Here is a 26,450-nt window from a genome sequence, read left to right on the forward strand (position 1 = left end):
CTAGATTAATCAAATTACTATCAACTAAAATTAACTGGACAAGCAACGACACTCAAGATAATGCAAAATGCTAATGCTAATTGCTAATAAATATATAAAAACAAAAGTTAAAGCTGTTTTCCTGTAGATAAACCTATTAATAATTTATAATAAGCAATCCATATTTAGTGTATTAATGCCATTCGAAGGTTTTTCCCTGTTAAAGCTAGTTTAAATAAAGAAGTTGAGAACCAAAATAAACCAAGCCAAACAAAGATACGAGCAACAGACATCTTTAGCGACACCGGAGAAGCACAACATCTTTGTCCAAGCAGTGTTTCATTAAGAATTCATTAAACATACCTGAACATTATGCTGCCCTGAAAGCTGTAAATATTCCAGAAATGATGGTAAAACACTAATTTTATTTCTATTGTAACTCTTCCGCATCAATATGGCATACGCACCTCAATAACATAAGATGAAAGTGACGTCAAAAGCAACCACGTCAAATGATCAGATGTGTGTCATATTAGTCTTTCTCAAGTATATTGAAGACTTGAGAAAATCTTAAATCTATGGCTTTTGACCTTCTAATGAATCTTTAACTGTATTCATATTGCATATGCTTCTGCTGTCAAGTATTGCATTTATAAAGATCTGTTTGTCAAGTCTGGACATCTGGACTGTTCATCAGTAAAACAGCACAACATTCATGACTTTCAGACAGTGAATAGAAGCAGTGAATAAAGACAAATAATTTACTCAGCTTCCGAAAATTTAGATTAAGACAATTCAGAAGTGTAAGCAATTAAAATGTACATTTTAATTAAATTTGAATTAAATTTAAAACATTTAAATTAAATTTGTTACAATGCACTTACATGTATTTAAATTGTACTTATATTTTAAAATACCTGTCTGTAGCTGTTCTTAATTTCTGTAGTTACATAATTACACTGTTGACCCCTTAACCAACCCTTAAACCTAACTATGTTTTAGACTCAAATTTAAAATAGAGCTGCATAATTTTGCACACCAGTTTCTTTGGTCAACCAGTATCAAAAGAAAGACCATGACGATTGACCTGATCTAATCCCCAAACTAAAACCAATCCAACATCAAACTAGCACATACACATAAAAATGCTGTTTAGTGAAATTATGTCTGACCTTACAGGTGAGAAAGCATTAACTAATTTAGTAAATTTAATGATTACCTTACATGAGGATGAGAGGGAACCTTCCTTCCACCGATTCCTCTGGGAAAACATAGTGTTTTGGATTCTGATCCTCAAATGAAACATTTAAATTTTTATTTTTTTTCCAGAATTGTGTCTTATTTATTCCTTCTGTCACTGATTCTTTAGGACACTGTTATGTCGTGACTTCAGTTCATTTTCATTGTAAGAGCAAGAATGCAGAGTTCCCAGTGACGCCCACATTCACGAGAGGTTTGCCTTTCAAATTTCGTCATGTGGAGCGGATAGGACAGAGAAACAGCACTTACTTTCTCCTGAAAAGAAGGAATAATTCAAATAAATAGATAAAAATATCATTTCTACCACAAGAAATTACCTCAATTGATATTTTTTGCGTTCATATCATGGGCAGAGATGCAGTAGGATAGTTATCAGACCATAAAAGGGAGGTTCCCTCTGAATATTATCAAAATATTGATAATATATTCTCCGTCCAGCCCTCCTGAGTTCCCGCTGGCTCCGTCCAGCCCTCCTGAGTTCCCGCTGGTTCCGTCCAGCCCTCCTGGGTTCCCGTCCAGCCCTCCTGGGTTCCCGCTGGTTCCGTCCAGCCCTCCTGAGTTCCCGCTGGTTCCGTCCAGCCCTCCTGAGTTCCCGCTGGTTCCGTCCAGCCCTCCTGAGTTCCCGCTGGTTCCGTCCAGCCCTGGAAATATATTCTCACACGTAGCGAGAGAGAGAAAGCAAATAAAAAAGCAAAGTTGCCTCTGATCTGCCTAAACTGAGAAGTTTTCTTTTCTTTCTGTCTTCATTCCTGCTTTCATTCCCATTTCTTGACTTTAATTTACTATCAGTAAGAAATTATAACAATTCTGAATTTCCAGTAATATCCTTATGTACAGAAACCAAAAAAGCAAGAATTTGGAAAAAAATTTGTTGAATGATTGGTTTGTTTTGATTTCTTTGACAGATGTAAATTTGTTTTGCTCAATACACCTATTCATTCTTATTGTTACAAAGTACAATAATAATACAACGCAATATTTGTCTTCAGTTTGAAATGTTATTGTGTCTATTATAGCTGAGCTATTTGTTTTGCATGTATATAGCTTAGCCATTTGTACTGTGCAATTTTGAATTATGCTTTTGCATTGAAGCTATTTGAAACCTATTGTGATGTTGATGTTATTCTGGCTTTGATCATGAACCTATAGCAGCATTCAGTTTTCTATTTGTTCACTAGTTTCAGTAGACCAAAGCAGGTTCACCAAATAAATGAATCACATGTTGGAACCAACAAATTATTTTTAATTCAATATTAATACTAAATTAACCATAGACTTAAAGTGGTACTATTACTATTACCAGAGTTGGACTAGGGCTAACATTCAGCCCTGGACAAATCCCAGCCCATGAGTTCACCCATGTATGTTTAGCTGGTGTTATGGCCTTTGGAATAAACAACTGAATAAATTGAATTAGGCAGAAACAAATAATGATATATATTGTTAACTATTGTTAAACAAAACAGTTATTGTTATTGTTTAACAAAACAGAACAAACTAAAACATTTCTGAAATGATTTCTGAATGTTCCACAGGAAAAAAAAAAGAAAAAAAGAAAAGTCATTCAGGTTTGCAATTACATTTTGGAGTTAGCTATCACTTTAACAACAATAACATCTGTAAAAAGTTAACACCTAATTGATGTAGAAGAGACTGATATTTATCTTTCATCAGGCTCTCAATAAATTATTTTAATATGATTTAATTTTTTTATTTGATATATTTTTTTAAATTTAAATTTATTAGAACTATTAAAACGTTCATAAAACATGTTCAAAGAGAAATGCTCCAAACTTAATTCATGAGTGTTATATTAACTTTTGTTTCTTATTATTTATACAAAGTGTTATATGCGTCTGCATTTTTGCTCTCTTTCTCTCTCCCTCCTTCTCTCTTCTAGTGTGTCTGTGCCTAATAGGCTAATGGTGATCATCTGCACTCATCCACCTGTGTGCGCTGTCCAAGCACTTATCGGTGCGTGTTTGTTGGCTTCTAGTACAAAAATGGCAGAGAGAGCGTGGCGTTTGAGGTTGTTGCGCTCTCCAAGCCCATGAGTGCTTATCGCACTTGTTGTGCTCTTTGTTGAGTTGTCACAATGTTTCCTGAATTGATGATTTCTTTAATTATTAGTTAAGAGTTTTTTTGGGTAATGTAGAGTAGGCTATTACTCCACTAGGTCTGAATTTGTACATTTTAATCCCCTGGAACACACTACAAACATGATGATCTAGAACATGATGCATTGCTGTCTATTATACATAAATAATTAAATAATTTTGGAAACCGTGGCTGTAGTTTACGTGTTTTGTTTTTTTAATGAAGTTTTTGGTTTACAGTCTTCCTTACTTTTTTGAAACCTCCATTTGCCAGTTTAACAGCTCAAAATTTTCTCCTATAATGCCTGATGAGGTTAGAGAACACCTGACAAGAGATCAGAGACCATTCCTTCATCCAGAATCACTCCAGATCCTTCAGATTCACAGCTCCATGTTGGTGCTTCTTCTCTTCAGTTCACCCCACTAATTTTCATGTTTGGAAGATCCAAACATGCCCCATTATAAGATTTCTAACAGAGCCAGTCACTTATTTATTTTTTATCTGTTGGTATTTGATAGAATCCATGATGCCATGTGTCTAAACAAGATGTCCAGGACCTCCAGCAGAAATATAGACACACAACATCAAAAATACAGAAGTATATTTCATAGTACACATTTTATCGCTGTGTTCACCAAACCCATCTTGAGTGTTTGCTGCTAAAAAGCTAATTTTTTAGTTTCATCTGACCATAGAAGCCAGTCCCATTTGACGTTCCAGTTGTGTCTGATAACTGAATATGCTGGAGATTGTTTTTTTGATGATAACATTTTCTTTTCTTGATTTTTTTTTTCTTGAAAGCATCCTAAACAACATGTGGTGTTGTAGGTGCTGTTTGACAATTTTTTAAAGGTTTTCTGACCCTGAAACCCGACTTTTTTCTGCAATTCTCCAGCTGTGGTCCTTGGAGAGTCTTTAGCCACTCAAACTCTTCTTTTCACCTTGCATTAGGATATAAACATGTCCTCTTCCAGACAGATTCATGACATTTTCTGTTGATTGGAAATTCTTAATTATTGCCCCGATGGTGGAAATGGTAATTTTCACTTCCCTAGTTCTTTTCTTAAAGCCACTTTCTAATTTGTGAAGCCCATGAAGATATTTAGTAAATTTCCTACCATAAATTCATCAAAACAATTTTTGATTAGTAATATGCATTTCTAAGAACTTCATTTAGACCAGACATCTCCAACCCTGTTCCTGGGGACCCATTGTCCTGCAGAGTTTAGCTACAACCCTAATCAAAGACACCTGAAGAAGCTAATCAAGCTCCTCAAGACTGCTTGGAAATACACAGGCAGGTGTGTTGAAGCAGGTTGGAAATTAACTTTGCAGGATAGTGGGTCCCCAGGAGCAGGGTTGAAGACCTCTTATTTAGACAACTTTAAATGCGATTTTCTAAGTATTAAGATTATTTTTTGCACCCTCAGAGTCCAGATTTTCAAATGGTTGTATCTCAGCCAAATATTATCCGATCCTAACAAACCATACATCCTTGGAAAGCTTATTTATTCAGCTTTCTGAGGATGTGGAAATCACAGTTTAGAAAAATTTACATTTATAACTGGTTTTGTGGTCCTGGGTCACAAATAGCATACATGGATCACCCCGCAGCGGATCTATACAGGTGGAGCTGGGGAAGGTGGAGGGTGGCACAACTGCTGCAGCAAGCACTGGCCAAGAATTTGAATGTTGAGCAACAACTCAATTGGCTGCTGATGAAAAAATAAATCAGTTGCGCCATGTGAATAATCATGTAATTATATCAGACTGAGTTAGAAACGGTTTGTGCCATAATACCGAATTAGACTGAACAGAGATAAAAAGTTTGAAGCAAGAGTTCAGTTCTTAAGGTGTGACACGATACTTGACTAGCCTATAGATGTTAATTATGCAGTCCTTTCTTTCTTATATTGAACATTACATTTTCCCAGTGTTTAGGGAATAGTAATTATTGTTATAGATTAAAGATAGACCTTTTACCTTTACAGCCTCTGGAGGGCGGCAGAGACATTTTGGTTTGGGTTTTTATGAAAACGTGACATGCTGAACGTATGTGTCACGCTCCCTCTGGGAGCAGGGAAAGGCAGAGGCGAGCAACTTCTCTTCAACACAGACTTTAATTAAGCAAACTTAGGAATCACAGGAACCGTGGCGACAGCAACTGAAGAGAGGGGTTTGACGGTCAGACTGGACACAGAGGCAGGGAAACACAGGGTTTAAGAACACTGGGAAATTAACGAGGAACAGGTGTGGACTAATCAAACACAGGGCTAGGGACTAATTAAACAATGATGACAAACGAGGACAGGAACAGGAAGGCCAAATATGGGCACGAGAGGAGGGGAACCACAAGACAAGGACTGACATTACGCCCCCCTCCGGAAGGCGTGTCCTCACGCCTAACACCATCCAATGGGGAGGGGGGGTGGGCGCTCTGGAGGCCTCCAGGGCGGTGCCCGTTCCAGGGGCCATGGCGGGTCAGGGGACTCGGGAGGCCATGGCGGGTCTGGAGACTCGGGAGGCCATGGCGGGTCAGGGGACTCGGGAGGCCAGGGCGGGTCAGGGGACTCGGGAGGCCAGGGCGGGTCAGGGGACTCGGGAGGCCAGGGCGGGTCAGGGGACTCGGGAGGCCACGGCCTATTTTTTTCGGGCCCGAGGGGTTCTGTGGCCTTGGCCCTTGGCCCGGCCACACAGGCTGTGACCCTCTTACCCCCCCCCAAAATTTTCTTGGGGAAGCTCCCCCCTGGGAGCCACAGAGGAGCGGGCTCTGTCGGGCGCTCTTGCAGCGCGGACTCTGTCGGGCGCTCTTGCAGCGCGGGGCTGGACAGAACCAGCGGGAACTCAGGAGGGCTGGACGGAACCAGCGGGAACGTGCGTGGAGCCGGCACGGGAGGGCACGTGCGAGGAGCCGGCACGGGAGGGCGCTCGGGAAGCGCGGACAACTGGGGGCGCTCTTGCAGCGCGGAAACTTGGGGACGCTCTTGAAGCGCAGCCACTTGGGGACGCTCTTGACGAGCTGGGCTGGACGGAACCAGCGGGAACTCAGGAGGGCACGGGCGTGGAGCCGGCACGGGAGGGCGCGTGCGTGGAGCCGGTACTGGGGGGCGCTCGGGAAGCGCGGACACTTGGGGGCGCTCGGGAAGCGTGGACACTTGGGGGCGCTCGGGAGGCGCGGACACTTGGGGGCGCTCGGGAGGCGCGGACACTTGGGGGCGCTCGGGAGGCGCGGACACCTGGGGGCGCTCGGGAGGCGCGGACACCTGGGGGCGCTCGGGAGGCGCGGGGCTGGATGGAACCAGCGGAGACGAAGGAGAGCCGGACGGAACCAGCGGGAACTCAGGAGGGCTGGACGGAACCAGCGGGAACTCAGGAGGGCTGGACGGAACCAGCGGGAACTCAGGAGCGCTGGACGGAACCAGCGGGAACTCAGGAGCGCTGGACGGAACCAGCGGGAACTCAGGAGGGCTGGACGGAACCAGCGGGAACTCAGGAGGGCTGGACGGAACCAGCGGGAACCCAGGAGGGCTGGACGGGAACCCAGGAGGGCTGGACGGAACCAGCGGGAACTCAGGAGGGCTGGACGGAACCAGCGGGAACCCAGGAGGGCTGGACGGGAACCCAGGAGGGCTGGACGGAGCCAGCGGGAACTCAGGAGGGCTGGACGGAGCCAGCGGGAACTCAGGAGGGCTGGACGGAGCCAGCGGGAACTCAGGAGGGCTGGACGGAGCCAGCGGGAACTCAGGAGGGCTGGACGGAGCCAGCGGGAACTCAGGAGGGCTGGACGGAGCCAGCGGGAACTCAGGAGGGCTGGACGGAGCCAGCGGGAACTCAGGAGGGCTGGACGGAGCCAGCGGGAACTCAGGAGGGCTGGACGGAGCCAGCGGGAACTCAGGAGGGCTGGACGGAGCCAGCGGGAACTCAGGAGGGCACTTGCGAGGAGCAGGTACAGGAGGGCGCTCTTGAAGCACGGGGTTGCGGGGGTGCTCTGGGCTGAGGACAGCAGCAGTGCTGGGAAGAGTTGGGTGGCCGGAACATTTGGCAGGGCATGTGGAGGGTCCTGGCGAGGGGTGAGCTGGTGAGGCCGGGTTGTTCTCGGGTTGGGTTGGACGAAGATCGGTTTGACATTCTTCGACTTCGAAATCAATGCCATGTACATTGAGGACATAATTTATCAGCCCGATAAGGGAAAAACTGGACGTGGGGATATCGCAGCTGATGACATCTTTGTCCAACCCAAACCGAAAACACACACCGAGCGAGGCGTCAATCCAGCTCACCTCGTTGGAAAGCTCAAGAAACTCCTCAACATACCTTACCAAATCCCGACCATCCTGCCGCAGACACCAAAGCCTGTCTTCAGCCATAGTTGAGTTGTATAGGTCCAGTCTTCTGTCACGCTCCCTCTGGGAGCAGGGAAAGGCAGAGGCGAGCAACTTCTCTTCAACACAGACTTTAATTAAGCAAACTTAGGAATCACAGGAACCGTGGAGACAGCAACTGAAGAGAGGGGTTTGACGGTCAGACTGGACACAGAGGCAGGGAAACACAGGGTTTAAGAACACTGGGAAATTAACGAGGAACAGGTGTGGACTAATCAAACACAGGGCTAGGGACTAATTAAACAATGATGACAAACGAGGACAGGAACAGGAAGGCCAAATATGGGCACGAGAGGAGGGGAACCACAAGACAAGGACTGACAGTATGCTTGTTAGCAGTATTATAATTATTATTCATTTGTTAATACTAGTACAAATAAAGCAGGTGGGGTACAAAACAACCCAGGTTAAATGCAAATATGAGACACAAATTGCATCGTCTTTTTTTACAGATCACGGCAGTTTCAAAGTGAAATGTGTGGAAAGTAGGATGCATTTTGAGTAAACAGAATTTTATTTAAAAAAACAAACTCAATGATCATGGTGGCCCGATGTTATTAATATGTACATGTATATTGTGACTTAAATGTCTCCGTTTTCTAATTTACGGGGTTGACAGTAGTGTAAATCATAATAGATGTGTAAACCACGAGGTTAACATTTTGTTTCATGAGTTTTTTAAATAAGGGATTTGTTCATGTCATTTGCATTATTTTATAAAACATTTTATTCCTAAAACATGGTGAAATTTTCTTTATTATTTTTTCAGCATATTCTGATTTGTGGAGTTAAAAAACTAGATATCCAAAATCCACTTCTGTAAAAACCTTTGTTTCAAACCACCAGGCTCATGACATCATAACATAGATAGGGAGACCACATGCAAATTAAATGAACCCCAAAATATAAATTTAGTAAAATAATCCATAACTGAACGTAAAGAGATAGTCCACCCAAAAATGAAAATTCTGTCAATAATTACTTACCCTCATGTCGGTCCAAACCTGTAAGACATAAATCAAGATATTTTTCAAATAATCTGAGAGCTTTCTGACCCTGCAAAGACAGCAACGCAACTGATATGTTCAAGGCCCAGAAACACAATAAGGACATCTATAAAATAGTCCATGTGACATCAGTGGTTCAACTGTAATTTTATGTTGCATTGCTGCCTATGCAGTGTCAGAGGGCTCTTGGATTTGATCAAAACATATTTTTAATTTATGTTATTTATTTAAGATGAACAAAGGATTAAAGACTGTATTTTATTTTCTCTTTTTTTGTGTGTGAACTATCCCTTAAACAAACAAACAAAAAGAATGCACAAAAACTAGTGCTGCAAAGGTATCAAGTGCAATCGGGGCCACACATGCTGCAAAACAGAGAACTTTTATCAGTCAAATCATCAGCAGGAACACACAGCACCTGCATGGTATGAAATGTATGCAAATATTTAGTAAGATAATTCTTCATTTCCATATTTAAGCATAACATTTCAGAAAACCTGTGCAAAAATTGTTTGTAAAATCCTAATGTAATAAATCAGTTGGGGAAGTATATGGCGCATATTCTTTATGTTGTGTTTGTAATAGTGAAATACATTTTGCTTTATTTGTATATCACTTTATGCTTGTTAATATTAAAACTGCACATCATATACCAAATCTGATTCATTAACTTCTTGTAACACATCATTCATATTCATTATTTCGATGTACACTATACTCTTTTAAGTCAGTCAATGGGGGTCTTTGTAATAAAGTAATAATGAAAATAAATATACAACAAAGTGTACCAAAGAGTCCAGTCTGATTTGAACAAACTAAAAGGAAACGCATGAAACCAAATCTATATGCCCATGAACAAATATGAATGAAATTTGAATGGCAAATTCATGAACAGGTTGTGTTTGAGCCTTTTGTTTCTCTCTTTCAGTTTCTCTGCAAGTCAAACTGAGGACGCCACAGGAAGATCTGCGCTCTTGTCATGTTCAACTGTGACGATTAGACTGACACTTGAAAAATGCTGTAAAGTGAGAATGTTTTTTTAGTTTGTGAAACATACACTAACATGCACAGTACTGTGTTTACACGAAGTATGACATAAGGCAAGAATCTTATTGAATAAATATGACAGTATCAGTTACATTTATCTTCATTGTTTACTGGTATTACTGAAGTGTTAGTTGTGATGAAGTGTTTATAGTCTTAAATGTCTCTTGAGTTTGGTGATTGATCTGCAGGTAGTAAGGAGGCATTGTGGGTCTAGAGAGCCTCTAGTGGTGTAGTGTGCTGTAGATTTAGGGTGGGACAGTGATTGAAGGAGGGGTTGGTTTTTCTGTCTAAAAAAATGAAGCCGCCCTCCATTTAATTTGAGTTGTCCATCTCTGTTAACCTCAGTTACATAACATGAGTAGTCTATATGTCAAAAACAAACATAAAGTAATGAAGAGCAATTTTGAAAAGATTTTGTAGCATTGTAAAAAAAAAAAAAAGCTACCCTAAACTACAGTGCAAAGCACCTAAAATTATATTAGATGACGTAATAAACTCATACGTACAAAACTGGAACTGTGTGATCCTTGTGCTGTTGTCTTGATCTAAACACTTCCATATTATACAGTCTGGTATACAGTTTATATATACTTATTATTTTTGCTTCCATTTTCAGTTTATAATCTGTATGTAAAAATTGTGATGCCTTTGATTGCATATTTGTGTGTGTGTCTGTGTGATATCTTGTAGACAGCATACTGCGAACACTGAACCAAAGAGGAAATTTGTTGGGAGTGGAACCAAATTAATTTTATAATTCATTATTTATATCCAACCCATTCTCACTCCCTAGGCATCAAAAACCGAAGCATGGTCAAGCGCCTCTAGCGTCACTGTGAAGACGCCAAAGATGCCTCTCGGCGTCGCTATATCGACGAACTCGGACCTGCATTGCTTTCAATTGGAAACTTTTAGCGTCAATACACAGACGCGAAGGGCATGAGATGTTTATGGCTATGACATCACGTTCAAGAAGTCTCATTCAGCACATATCGCGATATTTTGTATCAGTTTACGTGTACAGTAGAGGGTGATGCCAGAGTGGATTTTGAAGAATGACTCCCATTCCCTCCCACTCCCGTGTTTTTTTTGTTTCTTTGTTTTTGTTTTAGCCGGAATCTGTCAGTTACATTAAAAATAGAGTACAGATCACAGTGTGCCCACCTTAGTTGAATAAAAATCCAAAATGTCTCCAGGTTAACATTACATTGAGCGGCCATGTAAAGTTGCTACTACAACCATCTTACAGATGAAAAGTCCTAATATTTGAGGTCGATGAATGATAGGAGAGCTTTTGGATGTCCTGCCTGAGTGTATTAGCACAGACCAGCCATTAACAATCTGTCCGTCACGGACTGCGCCACACCAAAGCAAACAGGAGGAGAGCATAAAGAGACAGGGCAACTACAATTGAGTTCAGAAAATATACGGTTTATAGTTTATTTATATCAAAGGTATATTTGTGTATACAGTTGGGTATCATTATTATTCCCAGCCCCTCCTGTCCCGTCCCAATCACGTGATTCGCAGCGATTTTGTTTCCCATCCCGCGGGATTCCCTACTGTTTTTATATTGTTTAAATATTGTATAAAACACAACACAATTGAAGTTTATTCCAAAATATTAAAGTATACATAAATATATGCCATTTGAGAGTGTAGAAAGACTTGCATTCCTGCAAAGTTTAGAATCAACCCTCAAACATAATATTTTTTTCTTTGGTTTATTGCTAACAGTATATGACTGAGATTAAGAGTGTTATGGTGCATGAGGGGGTGGCTCTGTTAGACAGTCCCTGGTTTGAGTCCCGGGCCAGGCCAGATTGCTTCCACAGTCTAAAGACATGAAGGACTGGGGAACTAAAGACATTAAAAGTACTGGCTCTTTGGATTGGATTTGGGCCAGAAAAACTATGGGAGTTACTGGTTTGAATCAGATGAATCCTTCCCATAAACTCAGTTCTGTAATGACAACTCTCTGAGAATTTAGCATGGTAATGTACATGACAATGTTAATGTGTTTGGTGGAATAGATCTGCTACGGTGCTGCTGAGGCAGAGCAAGTACCGAGCCTTGCTACTGCCAATATATTCACAGCATGCTGCTGTGGGCATGTAAGAAATACCGCTGCTGCAAATATAACATGAATAACCCCCATATAGCATACATGAATCACCTCGTAGTGGATCTATACAGGTGGAGCTGGGGAAGGTGGAGGGTGGCACAACTGCTACAGCAAGCACTAGCCAAGAATTTGAATGTTGAGCAACAACTTCATTGGCTGCTGATGCAAAAAGAAATCAGTTTCGCCATGTGAATAATCATGCAATTATATCAAACTGTGTTAGAAACTATCGGTTTGCGCCATAATACCGAATCAGAATGAACAGAGATAAAACGTTTGAAGCTGTCACGGGTGGGGAGAGACGAAGACTCAAATGCTGGCGAAAAGTGGGTCTTTTAATAAAAGAGAACAAAAAAATTAACAAAAACCACCCCAAAGGGAAAAAACATGCAGACAGAGAACTGTACCTGCAAACATACCCACACTCAACTCTAAACATCAAACATGAAATAACTAAACAGCACAGGACTGCAGACACCAGGAGAATAAATGGGGAGACAAACGAGGAGGACACAGGTGAAGTCACTGAAACAATAATGAGATAACAAGGAGGGCAGGGTCAGACAATAGACAGGAGAGCACAGGCACAAACCACAAACAACAAGCCATGTGCTCAAACAAACACACAGTGACATCTGGTGGCCAATCAGGGCACACCAGCAGGATGTGACAGAAGCAAGAGTTCAGTTCTTAAGGTGTGACACGATACTTGACTAGCCTATAGATGTTAATGATGCAGTCCTTTCTTTCTTATATTGAACATTACATTTTCCCAGTGTTTAGGGAATATTAATTATTGTTATAGATTAAAGATATACCTTTTACCTTTACAGCCTCTGGTGGGGAGCAGAGACATTTTTCAGTAGTAAAATACAGAAATGTTATTATCTTATTAATATTACTGAAAAGAGAATGTAATATCAAAGTATTGAATAATGTGTTAAAGTAGCATAGACTGTGAGTTCATCGTGAGTTCACATGCTAGTTCATTGTGAGTTTACATGATGCCAGGTGCAGACACCAAGGGAAGGCCAGCAGACAGACACCAAGGAAAGGCCACTAGACAGCAAGGAGGATGAAATCACCTTCAACCAAGGGAAGGCCATATATTTAAAAAAAGGGCAGAATCAGCTATATTCCACCATTAGATAACGGATTAAAAGGGGTGCAAAATATTGGTGGCGGGCCAAATACGATATGGCCAATAAAAAATAGAAAAGCGTCAACCTGGATACATTGTTGATAGCGAGAAGGTATAAAATTTGGCATCTGAACAAACAAAGACCAGAGAGGCAGTAGATGTGGCGGCTGACTCTTCGGCTTTGTTACTTTGTAAAAAAGTCTTCCTTTGACACCTGTAACTCTGCTGTTTGAGCCTTTCTTGCTGTACTGACTGCGATTCAGACGAACAACAACCGCGGTGGGCCACAACAGCAGTAGCAATATTTCTTACGTGCTCACAGCAGCATGTTGTGCATGTATTGGCAGTAGCAAGTCTCTGTACTTGCTCTGCTAGAGCAGCAGCAGCATAGCAGATCTATTCCACCAAGACCAAATACTTGAACATTGCCATATACAGTAGCATGCAAAGAACTCAGAGAGTTGTCATGACAGGAATATGATTCATTAAGTCTGACTCTGCAAAAAAGGTGATTATACAAGATATAGGGGCGGTTTAATCCCAGACAGATATTAAGGCCCAATCCCAATTCTATTTTATACGCCTTCACCTACCCCTTCCCCTTGTCCCTTGAAACAGAGTGTCAAGGGGTAGGGGTGAAAACATTCCCCTAAGAACTGGGAAACCAGGGTAACTCACTCATTGTAAAGAGAGACACACAGACATGCCTACACGCAACTTTCATTTCTCTCTCTCTCTTTCTGGAATTGGCAATATTTGAGCAAAAGGTTTAGTGATGTCTAATTATTGGGGGGAATAGCCCCCCTCAATGTCTATGGTGGTCATCGTCCTGATCAGATGTGAAAATATATTGTGGCACTATCGTGCAGTCAGTAATGACGTTAGCAAACTTTAGCGATTTTTTGCAAACATTTCTTTGAATAACATGACCATAAATATGAACACACGATTGAATGTAACATAAAACTAATGATTATTTTTCATTTAAATCTTTATTCAATCATTACAGTCTAACCGAAATCTGCTTTCTGTGTAATGGTTTTAAAGAGTCTTAGATTAAGTCTAGTCCAGAATTTAAAAGGTTGATTTCCTGGAGGAAGACTAGAGCAAACGCAGGACTAAGCTGAGGTTTAAAGTCATTGGATGCAAAATTCACTTTTACATCTTGTTTGAACATAAATGTGTGTTGGCAGTGTGTGTACACAACCACCCTATAATGATAAAAATCCAACCAGTGTTTTTTTAAAATCCAGATAATTAATATCCCCTTTTTCAAATCAAGCCAATTTCAGATTCTTGTCTGTATGACGTCACACGGACCCAGGCCCCTCCCACAATTGTTGATTGTGATAATGTGCTAGTTAGCAAGTTCCATGATGACTGCGGCTAAAGTTTACAGTCTCTCAGAGAACTGCTGTCACTCCATGGAGGGAGAGGGGCAGGGCAAGCAGAGCTCATTAGCATTTAAAGGAACATGGACTAAAATAGCTTGCTGAAAAAAGAGCTGAATTTGGCAGGGTAAAAAAGGGAGTTGTTTTTCACTATCATTGAGAAATTTTTAACAAAGTATGTTAAGGACTTTTTATGAACACTAGAACTGGCAAGGGGTAAATTTTACCCGTGGCTGTTTTTCAAATGTACATAACAGATTTTCAATGAAACATTCAAGTCTCCCAGTCATTGACTTTTACTAAAATTGTGTGATTTACAGTCCCCTGTTGTCAACAATTGTTTAGATAAAACCAGATCAACGGGGCATTTTTACCTATAAGCACCACGTGGGTCAAATTTACCCGCTATATAATGTCTGTATTTTGCTGTCATTTTCTTGTCGTGTATGTTTTAACATTGTACATTGCTAGGCAACGCATTCACTCACTGAATTAGCGGTTATCAGTTTCATAAATAAAGACAAAACGAGTAAATGAAGGCAATTTATGGATGCTGAAAGGGTATAAGAAGCACTTAATACCATGAGCGATGGAGAGTCTGATGGTGGGGAGAGGAAGCGTCCTGGCTCAGATCAGTGCCTGATGGCTCATCTGACAGCGATCAAGATTTGTTGCCTAATGTTACTCATAATATCATATTTATGTAGCCTAATGTTACTCGTAATTGTAAAAATTTGAATTTGTCATCAAATCATGCAGTGTGGTGAATTATTGCTCATCATTGTCTATTGGCTATTTTTGTAATTTAAATAACATAGGTTAATATATTATCTAATATGATTATTGTTACAGATTGTGCTGAGGAAGGCGCACGACGAAGGAGAAACATCTAAATTCAAACATTTAATAATAGTCCAAGGAGAGAATACAAGGAAATCTTAGAAGCAGGCTGCACGAACATGTAGACATCAACAATAACCGACCAACTCAAACTCAAAGGACATTAACTAATATAGTGCAGATAACGAGGGCTCGACAGGTGAACTCAATGGCTAATTAAACAGAATGGGCAAAACTAGGTCACAGGGGAAAACACAGACATGTAACAGTTCGCCGCCTCCCGGAAAGGCGCGTCCTCGCACCGTAACATAATCCAACTGAGGAGGGAGGGTGGGGGCTCTGGAGGAGGGAGTGGAGCAGGAGAGAGAACAAACCAAAAACAGAACAAAATTAAAGTCCACGGAGGAGTGGAGGGTGGGAGGAGCCAAGGGGAAACCAGGAGCAGGAGGAGCCAGATGAAAACCCAGGCCACAGTCACGCTGGTGGCCCATGGAGGAACCGACGGATGGTGGAGGAGTGGGCGCCGACTCCATGGGGCCGACCAACGGCGGCGGAGCAGGTGGTGGTGGAGCCCGAGGCGGTGACAGAGAGCTGAAGAGCCAAGGTGAAGCCGAGGATCCGGAGGGCCAAGGCAGAGCCGGAGGCTTCGGCGACACAGGTGAAGGCGGCGCTCCGGAAGGCCGCAGCGGAGGCGGAGCGACAGAGAACCGAGGTGGAGCTGGAGGGAAGGAGGAGCCCAATGGAGCCAGAGGGACGAAGGGACGAGGCGTAGCTGGTGGACTGACGGGCTCCGGTGGAGACGAGGGAGCTGGAAGCCAAGGTGGAGCCGTTGGGTCGCAGGACCGAGGCGGAGTCTGGGTCTCGGAGGCTGAGGGTGGAGTTGAGGGATCCTCCAGACTCAACGCCAATGGAACTGGAGATCGGCAGACCAGCAGCGAGCCCACGCCACAGATGGTGAGCTGAGGGTGAGCAGAGAGGCTGACGAAATCCAGCGATGAAGGTGTTGAAACACGGACCAGATCAATAAGAGGAGGTGGGAGAGGGAGGTTGGGTGGGATATATTCCCAGGCATATAACTCAGGAGATGGCTGAAGGATGAGTGTGTCAGAGTGTAAGTCTATGAGGTCTCCCAGGTCCAGTTCGTGCTCACTCCCAGCGGTGGCGCCGTGAGCGGGGCGTTCCATAGCCCCCACGATCTCCACAGCTGCATCCACCGTCACTTGAACTGTCGGCTCTCGCACCTGATCAGACACTTGGGGCTCGGCAGCTCTTTTGCTCCTGATGGCGATGGCTCAGCGACCGCGGCAGGCTCTGGCTCTCCGTCTGCGGTGGGCTCGGGCAGCTCCGCGCTGCAGGGTGGTAGATGACTGGGCACTGGGTCCTGAGTGGGGCTGATGTCATTATATGCGATGTCCACGGTGAGTTTCAATTTGCAGGACACCAGCACCCACTCGATGAATGTGGCGAGGCTCTCTCAAGGATCGACCCCGGACAACTGCGCTCGTGTGGAGGTGTTCAGTTAAATAGCTTCATAAAACGAGCAGAGGCAGCTGTTCGGGTAGCTCGTGTAATTCGTCAGGAACACGAAATCCTCGGTGTGGTCCTCAAGAGAGCAGTCTTAGAAGAAATCTTAGAAGCAGGCTACACGAACATGTAGACATCAATAATAACCGACCAACTCAAACTCAAAGGATAGGAACTAATATAGTGCAGATAACGAGGGCTCGACAGGTCAACTCAATGGCTAATTAAACAGAATTGGCAAAACTAGGTCACAGGGGAAAAACAATGCCACCAATCAACAATGCCACCAAAGAAGATTGTTTTTTGTTTTGAGGGAAAGATAACCTTGTTCAGCTCCCCAAAGAACCCGACATTAAGGGAACAGTGGATGCAGTTTGTTGTGGGGTTTTAAATCAAAATAGAGTCATTCCGTGTCAACTCGACCAGAGATCCCTCTAATAAGTTACAAGTTCACGTCTGTGTTTTGTATTCGTAGTAGCAAAGACTAATACCCAAGATGTGTCACTTGTATAGTTTTAAATGGAGAAAATGCAATGCTCAATATGGCAGCTCTATCGAACGAAGCCCCGCCTTCTGAGCAAAACAGCCAATCACTAATCGGTAAAGTCCACACGTCACTGCAGCTGCCATTAGAAGTCCCGGTTGCTATAGAAACAGTCAGCATTCGGAGACGTGCGCTTAGGACTGCGCATACTCATTGGCTGATCTAGCCTGAAAAATAAGCTTTTTTAAATGCTATTTGAGCAAAATAAACAACATTTTTGAGACAGTTGTTGTCAGATTTCATTGGGTATGAGATGCTTACATACTTCATTCAGTATGACCTGAATATTGAGTCCGACTCTGTCCGTTAGTTAGTGCCTGCTCATTTTTGCCCAGGCCCACCCAAAAATAAAATTTTGCCTACGTCATTGACTGTGTTCATTTGTTGCAAGGATTTGTAACAGAACATTTCATATTATAAGCTACCTTAAACAGCATAAAATAATATCAAAATATGACGGTCCTGCCTGTTGTTGATAAATACCAGTGGTAACAATTTGTAAAATTGTGTAAAATTTGTAAAATTGTTGATTGATCAATTGTCCCAAAGTTTACTGAGCCACGGTCTTTCCACGAACTCGTGTATACAACATACTTATTCTTTACCAAGGGAGCTGACTGAGATGCAGCCTACTTTGTAACAGCCTTGTGAAAGGATTCAGTTATTCATTTTTATTCGGAATGATGAACTCCTCTTCCGAAGTGCCATTCACAAGACCAGAAATGCTGTTTGAATTTGCTCTGTTTGAAAAGAGCGACATACATTTCACTGTGACTAGTTGTTAGTCACATTTGATGTCATTTTTTGACTTCACGGGACATTTGCAAAAGTTTTCACACACAAAAAACAATTCAACATACCCATGTTCACTTCAAATAAGTGTATTACTGTGGTTTACATTAACACTACACTTTTCAAATATTTTGGTTAGTATCGTATACAAATTAAGCATCAACATACAGAGAAAGACCAAGCAAGCTCTTCAATTCTTTTAATGTCATGGAAACACAAAAATATCATACAACATGGCAAAATCAAACCTAAAATGAATTATAGCAACACAACTTTTGACATTAAATGTATTATTGATTAAACAAGAAGAAAGACCAAGTTCCCTTAAACAGTTCATTTCCCTCAGACATAATTCATACAATGCTAATTATTCAATGTTTTTATTTATGTTGTACATTTGTGTATAAATACAGTATATACATTTTAAATAAAACGTTTACACTTTTTTACTATACGTTTTGACAAATTCAGTCTTGTAACTTTACAAATATTTATTCAGTGCCACTTACCTGACACGTGAACTTGACATACACTTAACTTAAATATCCACTTTTCTTCTGACATATAACTTACAAAACACTTCTAAATATCCACTCAAAATCATTGAATATGTTTTGCGATTTTGTCGATAAATGTTGTCTAAAAATAACATTTATTTAGTGGCTCTTACCTGATGCGTGAACTTAACAAGATGGTGGCTGCAGTTTCTCCCGCGAAGTCACTCAGGCTTGTGCTCGTGGGGAATGATCTCAGTATCGGCTGGATTTGTTTTAATTAGTTCAGTCAAAACTTAGCATTCTGAATGTTGACTCATCTTCAGAACACAAATTAAGATATTTTTGATTAAATCCGAGAGCCACTGATGTCACATGGACTATTTTCACGATGTCCTTACTACCTTTCTGGGTCTGGGAACATTCCAGTTGTGTTGCTGTCTATAGGAGGGCCAGAAAGTTCTCGGATCTCATCAAAAATATCTTAATTTGTGTTCTGAAGATGAGCAAAGGTCTTACAGGTTTGAAACAACATGAGGGTGAGTAATTAATGACAGCATTTTCATTTTTGGGTGAACTATCCTTTTAATAGAAGTCTGTGTACCATCAGAATTATGTTGAAACTGATATTTCAAGGTTAGTTAAATAAATTTGCTTTAAATGTGTAGATATACAGAAGACAAAGCAGACAACTTCAATACTGCTGTTTCCATTCGAGTTAAGACAACTGTGAGAACTGAGATATGTAGCCTATAAAAGTACTGGAAAAACACTGCACTTGGTTCAAGGTTAAACCTCCACTCTAGACAAAGGTGACTTTTTCTTTGGCTGTCAAGTGACCAAGTGACCAACCTATGGAACATATTTATGGTTTTGGTTAGTGCTTCAGTTGAGTTTAACCACAGCATGCCTGTGGAGTTACACTGTGTAGATTTTTGCTGAATACAAAACTGCATAACAAATAAATACATGAAATTTCAAGATGGATGCCCATATAGAATATGACTTTACTAGAGTAAGAGATGTGATAGTGTTCCAAATTACACCGTTAAGAATATGTGCTTGACTTAAGTAAATTATATTTGAATAACATGTTATAGTCACACGCATGCTTTTTACAATTTATTTAGTATATTGAATCCTCAGAAATTAAAACTTACAGTAATGACATTTATCAATAAATAAATAACAAATAAAGATATCAATTCACATTTCTTAATTGTATCTACAATGGTTTTGATCCGCTCTGTTTTTCCAGCAGCAAAAACTACAAATGAAACAGAGAATTCAGATTCAGTGTTTACTAACTGTATATTATTATTTCTTTAAATTGCAAAAATATGGAAAAATACAATAATTAATTAAAAACTTCACCCTGCCTATAACAAAAACATAATAATGATATTTTTACACTAATGTGCATTTATTTAGTTAATTTTAGAATAAGAAAATGAACTCACCGATCAGCAGAATGAGCAGAAGTCCGTTCATCAGAGCAGATATGATGATAATAATCTGCCATTGTGTCTGATTCTGATCAATAAACTCCATCGCTGTATGATCGTGACACTCAGTTAGCTGAGCTGATTCTGTAACGAAAGTGTTACAGTTACAGTAACAGCCGTCAGTCTCTGTTATAGATGAAGTAGATAACACATCATCGATTTTTCCGATCATTGAAGGAGTAAATGAACTCACCATTGAAGTATATTCTGGTGCTGTTGCTGAGTTTTGGAGGTGTTTCTGTGTTCATACAGTAATAAACTCCTAATTCATCAGCAGTCACATTATTAATAACCAGACGATGTTTAAACTGCACTGAATATTTCTTTCTGAATGTTTTATTCAAGTAAAAAGGTGATAATGGTGTTGAGAATGATCGTAGAATCACTGTTGGAGGATCTGCTGTTTTCAGTAAAATCCAATAAACCTCATTTTCATCAAGATCACAGTTTATTGTTTATCTATAAATCAAAAATAAACAAATAAACAACAAGCATCATAATTAAGATGACCTGCTTACCACTGTGAAGTATAAAACAATTTATGACCATTTGAAGTTTATAAAAAGCATCTAATCATGTTAATATTTTATAAACTCACAGAGCTGAATCTGAATGATCTTCATGTTGTTTGTTGTGATTAAAACACTTCAGAATGAAATCTGTTTCCTTCCAAACAACAGTTAAGATGAATCTACTGCAGCTCTGAAGCAAAGACAGGAAGAAAAAAAAAACAACAACGAAAAAAACCTTTCCATTTCAATCAGAGGAAGTCTGTCAGGTTTGCTTTGACTACGCTGTAGACAATTTTTCAACACCAAATGCCCAACACCATCTTTCACTTTATAAGGAAATTAATGTCATAGTTATCCATCTGTTTGTCAGTGAAACAGACTGACTGGAGAGAACAAAATCTCCTGATTCTAGAAGGTATGAACACAAAGCTTTTGGGTTGATTCTGCGGAGAGATTCAGGAGGCCTCTTGAACAAACTCACAGTTACAGAGTTGGCATTGAGTGAAGAAAAGCCAAAGCTTAAATAAATAAATACCATTTTATACGTGTATTTCCTTATTCATGCATCATTGTGTCATTATTTATGTATCATGTATTATTAAATCACTTAAACCGTAATCTAACATTTAGCAAACATCTCAAAGTTATTAATTCTCTATTTGATGAAAAAGCATGTCACCCACTTCTTGCATTTCGTTTTATCACACCACAAGGCGTCACTGTTACCTCAAAGCTTCAGCTTGGCCTACGCTAGCACTACTGACTACTTTCTGAAGTCAAATACCCCCAATGTACAATGGTAAGTGTTTTGAATTCATAACATAATATTGTGCATTGAACCATGCAGAAGTGTGTCTTCACTGATCAATAATCTCCCCCAATTACCATAATTTTGCTGAAAAAGAAAAGTGCTAGGTGTTTTACTACCTCTAGTGTTCATTTCACTGGGACAATGCAATTTTTCACATTTATACAGAGAGAGAGAGGAAACCCCCCCGAACAAACAAACAAACAAATAAATCTCCAAAGACAAGACTAAAGATCAACAGCCCTGGCCACATATTTTCACAATGAGAAGAAGCATCATTAATCTACCCAAAACGTGTTAAATTGATAACTTAACTTTCTCTTCAATTGGTCAGTGATCTTTATCAGAATCAGAATCAGAATCAGAATGAGCTTTATTGGCCAAGTAAGTTTACACATACAAGGAATTTGTTTTAGTGACAGAAGCTCCACAGTGCAACAGAAAGACAGCAACAGGACAGGACACAGATAATAAAAGAATAACAACAATTAACCAAAAGGCAATGTACAAAGCAGCAAAAACACAATATGTCAAACTAAAGACAAATATGATAACAATGAAAAGGAGTATATGTACATAGTAAAACAAATTTATGTACCAAACAGTTAAATGCTAATTCATGAAAAGTCTCTCTCTTTCAGTTTATGAAACGAGGGTGTGAATGAGGGTGTAACTGGATGATCTGCATTCATGTTGTTCTCTCACAGTGACAAACTGAAGTCAAGAAATGACAGTTAATTAATGACAGCAGGAATGTAGACAGTTGAACTACTCTGAATAGATAGTCATATGTACAGGGACAGCACTTGTATGTCTGTCACTGTGTGTGTCTCTGTTTTGTGGACAAACTTGTACCTAGAAGTGAGTTAAATCCAACAAATCCAACTTTTGGGGACAATCAGGGACATCCTCGTTTGTATTATTGAAAATAAGATCAATAAACTTTTCTCTTGTTCCTGTTGGGGTTAAATTATATAATACTTTTTTGGGGGAATATAAGTACAGTCCCATTCAGATAGTAAACATGTAAGTGTGTACGTGTGTGTGTGTGGTCCTGATATTCCCTATGGAGGCCAAATGTCCATGAAAGTCCATGCAAGAATAGTACAACCAGTAAATTTTGTTTCCCAATGAGGAAACAATTTTATAAATCATACAGAATTAAGCTTTTTGAAAATCTAAAAATGCCAGTAGTCTTGTGTGAGGGGTAAGGTTAGGTGTAGGGTTAGGGAAAGGGGATAGCAAATACAGTTTGTACAGTATAAAAAACATTACATCTATGAAATGTCCCATAAAACACAGAAACCCAACAGAAAATGTGTGTGTGTGTGTGTGTGTGTGTGTGTGTATGCGTGTGCAAGTCAAAAAGGAGGGTGCTATGATTTATCTCTAAACACTTGCTAATCTGAGCTGACAACTTTTTAGAAAGTTACTGCTCCTGTCAATCCAGTTCAGTATGACATTCGGAGATGGCTGTTTCTGGATGTCTGGAGCCCAGATATGAAGACAAAAAAAAGAAGAAGAAAAAATAAATCTTAACACAGGTAATTATTGTAAAAAAAAAAAAAAATGTTTTCAATTTCTCTTTAATTTGCTTAAATTTCTTTGCAGCTCTTGAATGAGGATATCGCTGGAAGCTCTGTTTTCTTGTCCTCTTCTTACAGTGATGAAAAACTGAATTCAGAAGAGCAGGAATATATAATACATCATTCAGAGAAATTATCAACTTGAGGATCATGATCCTGAATACAGCGTTTCCTCAGAGGAGTCAACAAAAGGAAGCTTCACTCCAGTATTCATGTAAGTTTTGTTTGTGTGTTTAAATGAGTGTTTGTTTCATTTTTTGCTTTGCTTATTTTTGTGCTGTTCTGATGTTGGTCTGGTTTTGCTGATGGATCATGGGCTTTCTTCTGACTGACCAAGCAAGTCATTTGCCTAATTTCAGCCATAATTGACATTTATTATATACTCAGTGTTCAGTACATTTGGATGTTGGAACACTGTGAGTACATTTTGATTTGTCTGTGTGTACAATATAATAATAATAATAATAATAATAATAATTGTTGTCATTGTTTTGTTCACTATCATTATGAGGCGGGAAAAAAATAATGCAGCTTTTTAAATTTTAAATCTAAAACAGATGTTATTTGTCAGACTGACATGACTGGTTAGTTGAATTCTCTGAATCATAACATGTTGAATAAAAGACCAGCTCTGCATTTAGTTGTGCCATTTATGACTGACCAATGTCCAGACATGACAGACCGAGCGCTGGAGTTATAACAACAGCAAAAAAACAAAAAGTACAACAATAATTAATGATAAAGATTCAGTAAATTATCAATAACCATAAAGCCATCAAGAGTAAACATTTGCTGAAAAGCATGTAAACATCAAATTCTCTCTCAGGAGTCTTAAATGTATGGTAGTAACTTTGGGAAAGAATAATTATAATATATTATAATAATATAATCTATTATAATAATCTATTAACTAATAGTGAGCCGATTATTTCACGTGTTTGCTGGTGACGACACTTTCTTCAACGTCATCGAGGTGCGCATGGCAAATTGATACGGAAGTGATTCAGTACTTTTTGTCTGAAAAAGTACTATTTTAACTTTATATCAGACATATTTATAAGTTATATAATTTAATATATCATATATGAATAATAAATGGGCATCATGATCTTCAGGTATGTTTGATGGATTCAGAATTAAACGATGTTCAGACAAATACGAGTCGTAGTTTCTTAGTACCGATGTATCTGTGTTTGTTTTGATCTTCAACTGCTTTATTTAAAACAAGCATTAACAGGAAAGTCATTAATACATCAAACAGAGTAATTAATGTCTAAAGGGGCTATCAAATAACTGTATTTATGTATGTAACATTTTTATTTAAATTAGTGTTAGCATTTGTATTGACAGTTGTTTGTGCAGTTTGTTTTAGTTAGGGTTAGATAATATGATTTTCCTATAGTCTCGCAGTGCATTGAAGATAAAGTTATGAGTGAAGATGCCTGCTTTACTGAACTGTAACATATTTAGAGATGAGTTTAGTATGTCCAGGAAGATGATGACCAAGATGATGCCACTTCCAATATTATATTAAGGGGTATGAATCAAAACATTTGCTAATTTAGTTTTGCCCCAGTTCTGAGGGGAGAATAACCCCAAGTGCCTCAATATAACTTCACGCTTCAAATAAAAAACAATATTACTATTTTACACTCTTTCTAGATCTAAATGAATGAATCTGTCTGCCTATCCCTCATATAAAATAGCATACTCTTAATATCCAGACATAAAGTAAATAAACTGATCATTACTATCCAAACACAGATAAGGGAGTAATTATCTAGTTTAATGTTGCTAGTGTAATGCTCTGCATTTTTGAGATTAAGAAATGTGTTTTCTGTTTCTGCAGATGTTGCTTCATCTGTGTATTTGCAGTGCTGGTGAATAAAGGTGAGCAAGAACCAAACTACGCTTGAAAGATTAATTCACGCTGCTTGTATAAACTATATTTACAGTTTGTATCATTTCAGTATCTCTGCAGGACACAGTAGAGGCTGTTATTGGTGGTTCTGTTGTCCTGCCGTGTTCTTCAGCTGAACATGATCTTAAACTTCAAGATATTAATGTGTTTTGGAGACACAATGGCAGCAAACATGTGTATGATATAGTTAAAGGTAAAGATACAGCAGAGGACCAGGATCAACGGTACAAGAACAGAGTTGAAACTTTCCCTGATGAGTATCTGAGAGGAAACTTCTCACTTAAACTCAACAATCTTCAGCACACTGATGCAGGAAAATACAGCTGCTTCATCACACACTCATCTGAAAAGGAGACTGTGGAGCTGATTATCAACGGTGTGTGAAACGGGTTAATTAATGAATGATGTTTTTAATGACATTTATTGAAATAAAATAAGTCTGACTAAGTGTTTGACCAACTATAAATGTTCCAGTCTGAATGCTGCTGTATATAAATGTTAGATGGTTCTGTTGCGTTTATCACAATGTAGTAATTTTGTTTGTTCTTTGCTGTTTTGTTGCAGAATCAACAGAAAAAGGAAACAAAACCAATAATCAAGAAAACCCAAACCAAGCAGAAATGGTACTAAATGTGGTGAGCATTGTAGTACCTGTATTAGTAGTATTATTAGGAGTTATTATTGTCTGTTTCATCATATTTTACTTGAGAGAAAAAAGAGCTCAAGCTCCCTCATTCTCCTCTGCCACGATTGAAGAACAAACAACAGCGACATAAACAGGTCTAAAAGTTTCAATTTACACTTTCTCTGACAGTTATAAAAGTTACATTTATTCAAATTGTTCCCTCTGGTGTACGAACCAGCGAGTGTTTTGTTATTTTATTGTATTGCCACATGCACTGATTTGTTTCTATTGTATAACAGAATGAAATCTTGAAAAACTGAGATCTTGAAACGTTTAAATAGTTCAGTGATGACTGAATCGGTCAGTATGTTGCTGCCTTAACATTTCTTGTACCACAAGTGCTCTTTTTGTTTGTGTTTGCCAGAACGTATTTTGTATTCTTTCTGTATTATATTATATTTGTTAAATTGTTACTGGACATCATGTAATGTGTGCAGAAGATAAAACAGATAAGCATGGTGCTCAGGGTTGAGATGTTGACATGCTGACTGATGTCAGAAGAGCTCAATATGATGTATTTATTCACAACCTTGAACAAATTTGCTTCATATGCACTATTCCAGTTTGATAAGGTTCTGGCTAGAAGTTATAATATGCCTTTTCATGTAAATGCATGAGATTCATGAGGGTGTGAAAATATATTTTTGCCTTTAGATCTCTACTGCAATATTCTCAAGTGCATTCAAAGCTGAATAAATGTGTGATTCATTGTATGTGGATGATCTCAGTGTTCAAGACTAAATAAATTGTTCAGTTGAAATAATGCATCGGTTGTGTTCATTTTCATTTTTTCTAGAATATATCAATTCT

At 39.6% G+C, this 26,450-nt stretch overlaps 1 long non-coding RNA gene across 1 annotated transcript; it reads left to right on the forward strand.

Annotated features, from left to right (window-relative positions):
• The first annotated feature begins 22,891 nt into the window (after window positions 1–22,891).
• LOC306867348 lies at window positions 22,892–26,397 on the forward strand. Its single transcript, XR_013784009.1, has 5 exons — window positions 22,892–22,992; window positions 23,113–23,248; window positions 24,884–24,924; window positions 25,005–25,331; window positions 25,520–26,397. It is a non-coding gene; the product is annotated as an uncharacterized lncRNA (long non-coding RNA).
• Window positions 26,398–26,450: the final 53 nt, after the last annotated feature.

This window comes from Barbus barbus (assembly GCF_936440315.1).
Source record: "Barbus barbus genome assembly, chromosome: 49".
Lineage (NCBI taxonomy): Eukaryota > Metazoa > Chordata > Actinopteri > Cypriniformes > Cyprinidae > Barbus > Barbus barbus.